General features: G+C 33.9%; 1 protein-coding gene across 2 annotated transcripts in view; it reads right to left on the reverse strand.

Annotated features, from left to right (window-relative positions):
* Positions 1-12,351, reverse strand: part of LOC109537191 (hemicentin-2) — a 295,811-nt gene that overhangs the window by 193,454 nt on the left and 90,006 nt on the right. The gene's annotated exons all lie outside the window — the stretch shown is intronic.

The raw sequence follows: 12,351 nt of genomic DNA on the forward strand, positions 1-12,351 counted from the left end.
TGCGCCTATCTAAAACTGCAATTTTCTGTAAATATTTTATTATAATTTTGACGATTTGTGGAAATATTAATATTCAAATATTCACAGAGCGTACAAGCTTAATTTTTTACATGAAATGGATAATGAGCGAACTATTATATTGAAGAGACATTCTTTGCTATAAATTAATCTATTTTAAATTTACCAGAAGAGATATATGAAATTAGTAGAAATGAAAAGTCTAAAGATTGGGGCTTTTTGCCGATTCCAGTCCATCAAAGCGATGATCAATAAAGGGCAAGCAATTAGAAGCCTTAACAAAGCATGGCCAGACACAAGGTAAATATCCAGGTGGCCGAATGGTGAATTGGGCGTATATCAAATAATAAAACGTGACCTAGAGCCTGTTTAAACAACATGAACTATTTTGCGGTTTCACTCATTATACAAAACTGTTATAGTTTGTTTAAAATAATGCAATCACAATGCAATGCACTAGAAAAACTGGCAAACTGTAAACTTGCGATTTTATGTGTTATATCAAAATATTTCTTGTAAGTTACTAACAGTATCGTTCATAATTTTGGGAATTCGCTTCTGTAATAAGCAACTGATTTTTTGGCTGGGCCACATGGTGCAAAATGAGGACTGTTATTAGAAATTTACATATGTAAACGCTGATCAACTTCCTAATGTTCTATGCTGCATATTTCACTTTATATTGTACATTATTTTAATTAATCCCTTCCAATTATTGAATTATCAATTAGATATGTGCCCACCTACTTTTGTCAATAAATTGCCAACGATAGTTATCTATCACGTTGTCATAATATGAATAATTTCATTAGTTTTACAAAATATATTATATCACTGACTTCTCCATTACTATGGTAATGAACCAACAGCATAAATATAAAATCGAAACCATTGTTTTGTTATTGGAAATAATTAATGTATATTATTTTACGGGTGGTATTAAATTCCATCGATATTAAAAAACGTGCTTCGACTGTGAACTGTAACATTGTCATCGGATTAGATTATATTAAATATGGTTTCCATGCTGGTTTTTTGGGGTAATTTTTAGTAAGAACTAATGTTGTTATTCATTAAGAATCTTTCATGTCTGCTGCATATAATAAAAATTTTACCATGCCTGTATTTTGTACGAATATTAGTGTTTTCTTACGAGAGCTTTTAACCGAAAATGTCAGCAAATGGTGTTGCTAGTAGCTAACTGTGTCTAGAGGCTTCGTTTAATTGCTGACATCAAGAGTTATTTAGTATACGCTGCGAATTATTTACACTGCACAACATACTGTTTTCAAGTACATGCATGATTTGTATAAATTATAAAAAATTGTATAAAAAAATATTTTTCTTGTTTCTAGATGTTTGAAAACGGGTGCGAATAATTATAAAACTGTTTACTATTGCTTCTCAGACATTAAAATTTCAATTTTATTGAAACCTCTGTCTGTTAACAAAGCCATTTTGATGAAACGTTAACTCATCACTGAATAAAACGAATTTTTAAAAATCTATTTATGCGTGATGAAACCAGTTGGCTAACTCAATTTGCGGCCCAAATTTGCTACAAAAAAGTTGTTGATGCAGCTAAAAACCTTATGCTTGGCAAATCTAATGGACATTTTTCCAACATTTTGAAAAACGATTTTGTTTCACTTATTGTTTTTGTTTTTCTGGACTACCACCTCCAAAACATTCTTTTGTAAAGTACTTAAAATTACAAAAGCAATTTAGGGTAATCGGATTTTAAATGTAGATGAACAAACTATCTTATTGTCTGACGAAAAGATTGCTATGTTTTTCAGGGGCAGTATATCAGATTTTATACATTCAACAAAAACAAATAGGACATGAGTTCATGCGTAAACCGCAAATGTTGAATCTAGGTTATAAGTTAGACAAGCTTAATACATAGTTGTACGCCAGAGCACAAAATATAGTGATGTAGCTCTATAATTGACAAAACCACACTGTGTCTGGGGAATGAGAAATTAGTGGCGCATTAACTTGTGCTAGATTTGTACAATTTAGGGCTTTATATTCCGCTGGGATTCCGTATTAGATTTCTATTTCAGTTTTCTGCATTCTCTTTAATGATTTAAGGAAATTCAAAGCTTTAATATCCACTGAATTGAGTTCTTGCGGAATTACAACCCATTTATTTATGGCAAATAGCAAACTTCAACCTTGGACGTTTGCACTTTGCATTCATATTTCTACTCCCGAATTACCATAAGTACCATTACCCGAAGTACCATACAGTAACCATAATCAAATTACACATTGTTGCACAAGTTTTTCCAATCAATTTTTCTAGATCTGTGACATTGATAGATATTATTGTTAGATCACGTTTTAATTAATCCAATAAATAAATTCGTTTCTCGGAAGGGTTCTATTGTCTCAAGTTTGATATGCTAATATCCAGAGATTTATGTTGTACAAGTAATGGGATGCAACGTTGCGTGAAACCCCATGGTTCAGATCTCTTTTGCAACAACAACAGCGATTCGTTGTGGGAATTAAAAACGCTCTCCCTCTTGAGGGCCTTAAACGAATGAATTGCTTTCTACTTTCTCTTTCTTGGGCTTTCTGAGCTAATCAGATTTGTTTATAGCCACTGTCGTGTTTGTTCAATTGGATTTATTTTCAATATCGAAGGTATTTTTCAGATATGGTATTAGGGGAGAAATTCGTTTTCACACCAGCTGCATCCTTTTGATCAATTTAGACGAAACAGTGGTAATGTGTGGATTTGAAAAACAAGTCTTTACACCCCCAGCATTTATAAATAAAAGCACTGCAAAGAAATGGATTTTCGGAGGAAACATTTGCTCATTTCTGAGACGCCTTAGTTATAAAAGTTTATTACGGGGTGCTCCAATCTAATACGAGTACTGCCATTAATTTAATAGTAAAATTTCTTATTCCTAATTTTTCATATGCTTATTTCCTGGTGGTCGCAGTCGTGTGGTGGTGAACGCATCCGCTTGCCATGCCTGAGATCTACTTGTCTTTTACTATGCCTGAGATGCCGGGCTCGATCCCCGGCCAAGTCGTAAAGATTTTTTTTACGCAGCTATATGGTGGCCCCCTATATATAAGCCTTGTTCTATGATGGTGGCCACCTCGTAGAAAGCAATGGCAAGCTACCACCAATATTCTGCCCAGGAAAACCTCTCAACTAGTGCCCACAAAATATCCCCCCTAGGGGGTATGTTCTGTGCTAGTGCCGTTCGGAACCGGCGATAAACTGTCGGTCCCGTATAACTGTGGAAGGTGCGTTTCACAAGTATGTGCGAGAGGTCGCCTACGCTCTAACAGAGTATGGCACTAGAAGCAGAAGATTTCCTGATCACCATATAACGACAATATGAAGGAATTCACTATAATGGCTCTTTGAAATGCATTTCGCTTATTTCGAAATACCCTTAATTAAGCTGACTTAATCTGCTATTTTCTTGGCCAAAAAATATCTATAAATATATTTCCATATAAAACTTTTCAATTCTTCGGATGCTCCAAATATATTATGTATATTATTTTCGCAGATGTAATTTTGTTTTTACGTAGAGAGGAAATTTCCTGCAGGAGCGGTTATCCATATTAGCCAAATTTAGCAAATTGTTTATTAAGTTTCCTACTTTATTCATTCATATCTCAATTTAATAAAAACTGAAAATAAATATATTTTGAGCAAAAGGGGAGTTATATTAACCTTCATTATTTCGGTTCAAAGCATCACGAAAATCGCGCTTCTTATGGAGAAATAAACGCAAACAATAATTCCACATGTAATTAATATACCGGGTCATGATGATCTCTGCATGATGATTTGCTTTTGAAAGCTCATTATGTTTTGTTTTGTGTTCGCTGGCTGATCTCTATTCTGAAAATGTTAATAGTTCATATTACTTTGTCCAGTTTGAAATTAAAAAAGGGGAAATAAAATATAAGAGTTTTACTAGCGGGCTTGAACTCTCGCAAGCAAGGTTAATTATGAATATCATGCTCGTTGCCCCATGTCCAGAATATTAAACTTTTAACATAGCTCTTTGGGAAGATTAAAAAGGAAACGCAAACGAGATTAGTTTGCGGCTAACATAATTATATTATATTATAAATGGAAGAAAATCTAGAATTAATTTTAACAGTGATTTCAGCTTCAGCATTCTCGAAATAAACTACTCCAAAACGGGTGTCTCAAAATCATTATTGAATGAACCAGCTAGCTGTAACAACATTATAAATTGTGAAGTTAAGATACTGCTAATATTTAACCAGCATTTTCGCTATACAAAATATTGAAAATTAACGCCTTTATTTTCCATATTAGAGTCTAGCGGAAAGACATTTTAGATCAATTTGCAGAAAAACCATATGCCATTTAGCTGAGCGCCTTACTTCCGAGCGGACTATTGATTTTACATTAATTTTGGCCAGATGTTATGCACTAACTGAGAATTTCAAGGATTAAAACCCGATTTTAACTTCCGATTTTATGTCTCTTTGCCATTAATATATATCTGTAATTCTTCCGGACCAGAATCCGAAATCTATTACATTTGAAAATGACAAATTGAAGTAGGTAAGAGTAAGACTCAAGTATGTTGTGTAGTGTATCACTAACATCTACCACAAAAATAAATGGTGAAAATTGAAGACATAAAGTAGAAGAACTGCGATATTTATGTTATTCACACTCTTACCACCCATTCATCACTAACATTCTCACACTCGCTCCTACCTACACACCACCCGCCAATAAAATATATGTCATATAAAGTAAAAACTATAATCTAATGAATGCAAGTTTTCAAGTTTGAGTCCAGATTTGCCTGAATTTTTAGCCAGAGAGAAGAAATCACACTCTCCCAAAACGTTTGACGTTCGCCGGCGGGCATCAATATTTTCATCCCTTTAAATCAACGCCATAGCGGCGTTGCCAGTTATATCGGAATGACATAGAATAATTAAAGTTAGCATATTCCGGGTTGACAAAATCTTGTTTTAATATATTTACAGGTGATACATTTGAAAATGTGCAACCTACATAAAAGTAGGTGTATCTACCTTCGACTTTTAGTTTATGGTAAATGTTCTATTCGGTCAGGATTTTTCCCATAAAAGATATGGGAAACAAAATGAACCAATCGTCGCAATCAGTGCGTCATAGCTTTGTATTGAATCGAAAATGCATTTTTCCTACAGTATATTAAGGGATGATTTATGTAAAATAGTTGTTACTGGAAAAATGCATTTTCTATTTTTAATAGCGCCACCGAAAAGCTCAATTGAGCTGATAAAAACTTGTTGGTAAATATGAAAAGCTCGAGGTCTTGTTTACATAACTGTCGTCCTTCAATGGCAACCGCACAATTTAAAATTTTGCGTTCGAAAACCCGAAAATGCTCTTCCCTGATACAAGTTTTATTTACATATATGAATAGATGATTTATGCCATCAAAATTGATTTCACCGGTGGGTAAATACAAATACTGCTTGGGAAATAGGGCAACTGAAAAACTAGGATGTTTCTCATAATAGAAACTAAAGTATATTCATATAAATTTGCTGCTCCTGTAGTTCAGTGCATGCTGTTCATAAAATGACCTAGAATAATCAGTTTTCTTTCAATTAAGACATATTTCTTTAACCTATGTGAAAGGCATTCGAGCATGAAATATCGTGAGAGAAATATTAAAGATTTAGCGGACAGCTTGCAAGCCACCAAAAAATGCAAGAAAATTAAATTTTCGCTACCGATATATCTTCGGAATATCACGAGAAATATCATTTCCTCTATTATAAAAATGTCAGTATATCTCCTAGCTGGCACACATTTACTGTGAGCACACAATGCTTTAAAAATTCGATAATAGATCTGGAGAAATAAGAGATATCTCATCATCACTTAAAATACATGAACAAAGTCTTTTTTAAAACAATTTTCGAGTAACTGTTTAAAGGTCGATTTATCATTATATTTATTAAATCGAAGTATCTGACATATTAGAAACCATCGTTAGTTTAAACTCTTGCTATCTAGACAGACTGTATATACATTCGTTGAACAAACGAAATTGGTTTGATATTGTCGTCCTGGTTTAGTTGTCATCTATGTCGCCATATATACAGTGAGTCTCAGAAGTAATGTCTAAGTTTATTTCAAATTAAACTGAGTGTTTCTTTTCAAGCTCGGCCTCATCAATTTTCATTCATAAATGTGATTTTGTTTCTACTAAATTTATTTAGGCAGAGTAGTTCAAAAATAGTTACAGCCACCAACTTTTGTCAAATTAAAGCATCTGCTTTTTAGTTCAATTTTTAATTCTTTATTGAATTTTAAGTCTGATTCAGGTAATAGCGACGGATTATCTCAAATTTCTGTAGTACTCCTGGAGCAACTCTTCTTGCACGTTTTCCACCATTTTCGGAGTTATAACTATACACACTTTTTGTCGTATTTTCTCTTTTAACTTCTGAAGATTGTTTGGACTGTTAACAAATACTTTCGATTTGAGGTAACCTCACAAAAAAATATCTGTCGGAACTACGTCTGGAGATCTAGGAGGCCATTCAATAGATGCTCTCCTTCCTATCCACCGATTGGGAAAAGGTTAATCCAAAAAATATATGCACAATGTGACATAGTGTGGTGAAGCAACATTGTTCACTTGATAGTCCTAAAACTTTCCTTCTACTCAATAACATTATAATTAATCATCTACAAAGCCATATCATATATAAGGAGAAATATGCAAGAACTTTAGTCAGAAACTCCAACAATGACAATTTGTTACTAATTAATTTGTTTTGATCGTTAGAGTAATAATTCATTTCATATAAAACAACTTAAATCAATTCATTCAACGTAAAAATGAGAAGATGAGAAAGGGTCACAGAGCACATTGAATAGTATATTATGCTTTTAAAGATGCTTCAGCTTCATTTATAAGCAGAAGAATATGTTTATTAAACCTTTCATTAGTCAACACCTTAATATTTTCATGTAAACGCCTTTATCTTGATTTCGTTAAAAAGTTTACTGGCAACGGACTGTCAAGCAAGATAAAAACATTCCTTTGGAATACGGTAAGGACAAACAAGACTAAGACTACAAGATTGGTTTTCCTAAAGCGAACACATTAATCACAAGTGAATCTCGGAACAGAAAACTTGTGCCCGTCTTATAGAAAGCTTTCAATTTGGAAACTTATACCGCGACAAAACTAATTGAACTCTTTAAGGCAGCAGTTAAAACAAAAATATTGGATTCATTAATTGCGATACTTGCTTATTGGCCTGTAGAAAATTGCATTGGAAGTCTACGTGATTTCTTGATTCCGCTTTCTTCTACCATTTATTATCGTGATATATTCACGAGCCTAAATTGAAAATAACGACGTTAGAGCAGCGTCAAAGGGTGAAGCAAAGACACTAAAAACCTAAACTGGAACGCTGGGTTTATTATTGAGAATGGAGCATGCTTAATTATCCAATACACACAAATGCCCAATGGACAGTTGGCTGTTTTGTAAGGTCCATCTGCTGGATATGCAAAATGGTGGCATGCATAATAATGTATGTACAATACATGTATAATTATATTACCTTGTAGGCTGGTGAGCCTGTACGTCTCTAATTGCTTTTGCTCATGGATGCTGAAGTGCATGCATAAAGGAAAGTTAAGCTACATGTGTTTCATGAAACGTTAATCAATAACCTTTTAGATATATTTAACTTTCCGTACTGTAGTTGCTTGACTGTGGGATTGTTTCCGTTAGGACATAAATGTACTCACATGTTTCAAACATCACTAATGAATTTGCAGATAGCCATTCACATATTTTATCGAATTTCGTTGGTGGCACGCTTCGTCGATGAATTTGAAAATTTTTATCCCTGGTGGCATCAAAATTATGGAATTTTCATGTTGAACTGTCATAAATGCCGGAAAGCAAAGAGGCTTTACCGAAAAATTCCTTTCCTTGAGTGTATTATTGGCGACATAAAAGGAGATTTAACTGGATATGAATGCTTTCAGCCACTTGAAAATATTAAATTTTATGTCAATGCTTTCTTTGAATTTTGATGTTTTCAAGCACGTAATGTTTTAGAAGGCCGTCTATTTTTCGCATAGGTTGTCCAATTTTCCAAATGATTCAATCGTAACGGGTCTAACGTTAAAGTACTGTTTGTTATTTGTAAGGATATCTAGTAGTTAATTTCAATGTTAGAAGACGATCATGGCATAATTCTGCTCGGCATCAACATTCCATTGACCATTAAGTTCAAAAGAGCAGGCAAGGTCTGTCCACGTCCACTAATTTCCAAGGGTTAAGAGGAACTAGGGATCGCTAACTTCGCAGTTAGCCCGTCACGTTTACTTCATCTGTCTGTGACTGGATTCTGCTTGCCTTGCTTGTGCCTGTTCCCTGGCTATGACATTCGTCCCGTTTCCAACTATAATTTTGGAAAATACTTTAATACGGTAGAACGTGCAGCGGGCACGAAACTTCGCTAGTTGACCTGGATAAACTACTTTTAATTATACATGTTCCACAAACGTTGCATACTGTGCAAGCTTCAAATTTATACAATTAACGCAATTGTTGTTTTATTGTGATTTATAACTTCGAAATAGGAAACGCTTTAGTTCGAATCTATTACGTTTAAACAGCTGATGCTACACTACTATTCTGAAACTGGAGAAATTTTCGAACATTCACTGCACTAGAGCAATACTCCAGATCTGATTTAATTATGGAAAGAGCAGATTGGATTACGTTACATATTTATGGCTACTCAATAGCAAAATTGCCCACTCAACAGTTTAACACACTTATCAAATCATCCACTGACTGAAAACATACTCAAAATGTACTAAACGAGTTCTTGATTAAGATGGGACTGACACGTACATATTTCAATCAAATTTAAGTCTAATCGCACATGTTTAGGTCGAGTTTAACCAACGTCAATTAAATGACTACTCTCAGAAACAGTTAAGTTAACTTTCCATTTTCCTGTTTTTAGTGGCGAGGGAGACTAGATCTTCAGGAATTTGTGGTGAACAGAGAAGAGCTAATGGTGATTTTGAAATGAGTGTTATTACTCTGAATGCTAAAAACAATTTAAATTACATTTATAATTGATATTTTTTGCTTAAATAAACTTATTTGTATTTAAATTACCTCTCAAAAAAACTTTCTTGGATATTTTCGAGAAATGTTTCCAAAAATTGTGGAATGTTTGCATGTATTGTATGTGCCGTTTGAAATTCGAGATACTTGTTTTGCAGGACGAATTTGATTTACATAAATTGAGTTTTGCAAAAATATTATTCAGGGTGATTCAAAATTTACGTCACTCCTCTGGACGTTTTGAAGGAGGTTGGAAAAAAATTAATTGTTATTAAAAGCTGACTAATTTGCAACAAACTATATCAGAAAGACGAAATAATGTTTTTCAAGGTAATCTGCCTAATTAACATTACGTAAATACCTGATGATTTGTAGTTATTAAAAACTCCGGTAACCATGGAAACATACAGAAAGTGATAATAACATAGATAAGGATGAAAGGTAAATTCAACAGAATTCGTGGAACGTACTTTTTCGAAATGCCAATATTGTCAACGGGATATTGTTCTGTGTTGTTATCAATCACAACCTCCAATTAATGATTATACAAATAAAGATAAATTTATGTTATTAACTTCGAACAAGTTAGTACCGGTTTGGTCACCATATGCTCATGCTCAATTTGTACAGGTGTTCAGTAAACCCTGTGTTTAATGTGTCTTAGTGTTGTCTCCTTGTCTTCTGTGTATCTTACATTCTCTGTGTCTGGAACCCGAATATCCATTGTCATTCACTATCCTAACCTATTCTAGCCACTTCCTAGAGCCAATCTTCCAGTGTCTCTAGCCCTTTGTTGGCGTAAGTTCTTACAGCTTCTGCTATGTTAATGTAGCAATCCCCTATAACAAATAGCATATCCGCATATTCGATATGTACATTCGCATATGTACATTTTGTTAGAGGAACTTCACAGTTTGACAAGTGCTTTTTTCATATCAACATTTTTCGTAATTTGATGCAAAGATCATAATTTTTCCGCGAATGCTTAAGTATTCCAATATGCTACACATCAATCATGGGACCATTTCAGAATAATGCTTAATAACAAAGCTGAAATTCGATTTTCAACTGTTACTATCTTCTGGAAATTTTTGAGCACTCTCCAAGTGAGTTCCTATTACCCCTTAAATAGAATGCCGCCAATTTCGAATCACCCTGTATTGTATAATGCAGAAAAAAATCACAAAAAACTAAATTTTTGTGGCTTAGCACAATAATAATAAATACTTCCAGTTGTAAAAAATGAATGAAACAGAAATTAAAAGCGAAATATTTAACAAAATACGCAAGGGGTTTGCCGAAATACCATCAGAATACGGGCGATCAATAGTGCATACTGACGTATGTCCCTAAAAATATAAATTTATAATCCAGGTTCATGGGAAGCCTTGAGTGCAAGCTGGAAACAAAATATATTTATTTGGATTAGTTCTTTCGCGGGACAACCAAATCACCAACAACTAAGGGTACTTGCACACCGGCGACCGAGCTGGGCGATGCGATGCTAAAAGTGGCCAAGCGATGCGAGCGAGTCGGAGCTAGTGCTATACGGAGCTTGGCAATGTAAAGGTCGTATTTTCCATGGATTTTCTAACGCTCGTGCTGTTACTGGAGACACCGGTAATTAGAAGAGTGAAAAATGTCAAAAGAAAAAATAGTGATATGAGATTATTCTAGCTCTGTGTAAATTAAAAAAATCCTGGAAACTCCCAGAAATCAAAAGATATATATATACAGGGTTATTCACGCTATACGGCACGGACGTTTGCGGCTAGCCCGTTTGTTTTTTGCAAAGTATTATTTGATGAATCCACAGACGCCTATCGGGTGCACATTTTAAAAATATTTGCATCCAAAAGGCCTGAAAGTAAAGTAAGTTGTGTTTTTCTAAATGAAACACCCTATATATTATTGCATTTTTGGATTCTCTGAGCAAAATAAGCAATAATTTATAATGTCTAAATCTAAAGGCTTTTTAAATAAGTCGACTTTTCTCAAAATCTCATATTATTTTCATGTGTCAAATACTTTAGAATTATTTAAGTTAGGTAAACGTAATTCGTAGTTTGGTGCAACAAGAAATCATATTTTATATCCCAATGATAATAAACTTACCATTTTATACAGAGTGTCCACAAATTTAAACTAATCAAATAAGAAATTTAAGTGGCTATAACTTGATTAATTTAAATACAATCCCATATTTTTTAGCTTACCAGGAAATGCAATTTTTAATTACCTGCCGAATGGTACTAGGATGTTGATAACTAAGTTTTTGCCTTTTTACAAAATACACCAAATAATGGATCTGTGCACCATTTGGTGTTTTTTTAAATTAAAAGGTTAAATAACATATCAACAATACCATAAAACCGAGGCAAATTAATTATAACAAATGTTAGAAATGTTGACCGTCCATTTCCAGGCACTTGCAAATTCTTTTTTCAAAACCACTGCTAACTCTGGACAACATTTGCGTAGTTACAGTTTTAAAAGCGTCTCTTATGCGTGTTTTCATATCGTGTGAAGCTGTCGGAAGCGTATGGTAGACAATTCCTTTTATGTCCCCCACAAAAAGAAATCTAGTGGAGTTAAGTCCGGAGATCTGGGGGGCCAATTTTGAAACCCATTTCCGCCAATTCACCTGTTTTGAAAGTTGGCATTTAAAAATTGCCGAACTTCGCAGTGATAATGAGGCGGAGCTCCATCCAATTAAAGCCACATGTTGGTTCTAATATTGAAAGGGACTTCTTCTAATAATATTGAGAGATGGTTTATTAGAAACTGGAGAAACATCAAACCATTTAGATGTCCTTCAAAAAAGTAGGGTCCAATTAAATATTGACCCAGTATTCCACCCCACACATTATATGACCACCTATTTTGATTTTTTATGACCCTGTATGTGCCCGGTTCGTATCAAAATAATAATGAAAGTTGTGTCTATTCACGAGACCATTGTTATGAAAAGTACATTCATCACTGAATAACATATTTTCGAAAAACTTTTCATTTTCTGCCACTTTATCTAACACCCACATGCAAAACTCAGTTCGATTTTCAAAATCATTTCCATAAAGTTCTTGTCAAAGCCGAATTTTATAAGGATAAAAGTTGTACTTTTTGATAATTCTGGAAATACTTGATTGACTAATGTTAGTACTTTTGGATATTAGATTTTGACTAACATTGG

This window comes from Dendroctonus ponderosae, unplaced genomic scaffold (assembly GCF_020466585.1).
Source record: "Dendroctonus ponderosae isolate FM_Combo_2020 unplaced genomic scaffold, Dpon_F_20191213v2 Dpon_F_20191213_1, whole genome shotgun sequence".
NCBI lineage: Eukaryota > Metazoa > Arthropoda > Insecta > Coleoptera > Curculionidae > Dendroctonus > Dendroctonus ponderosae.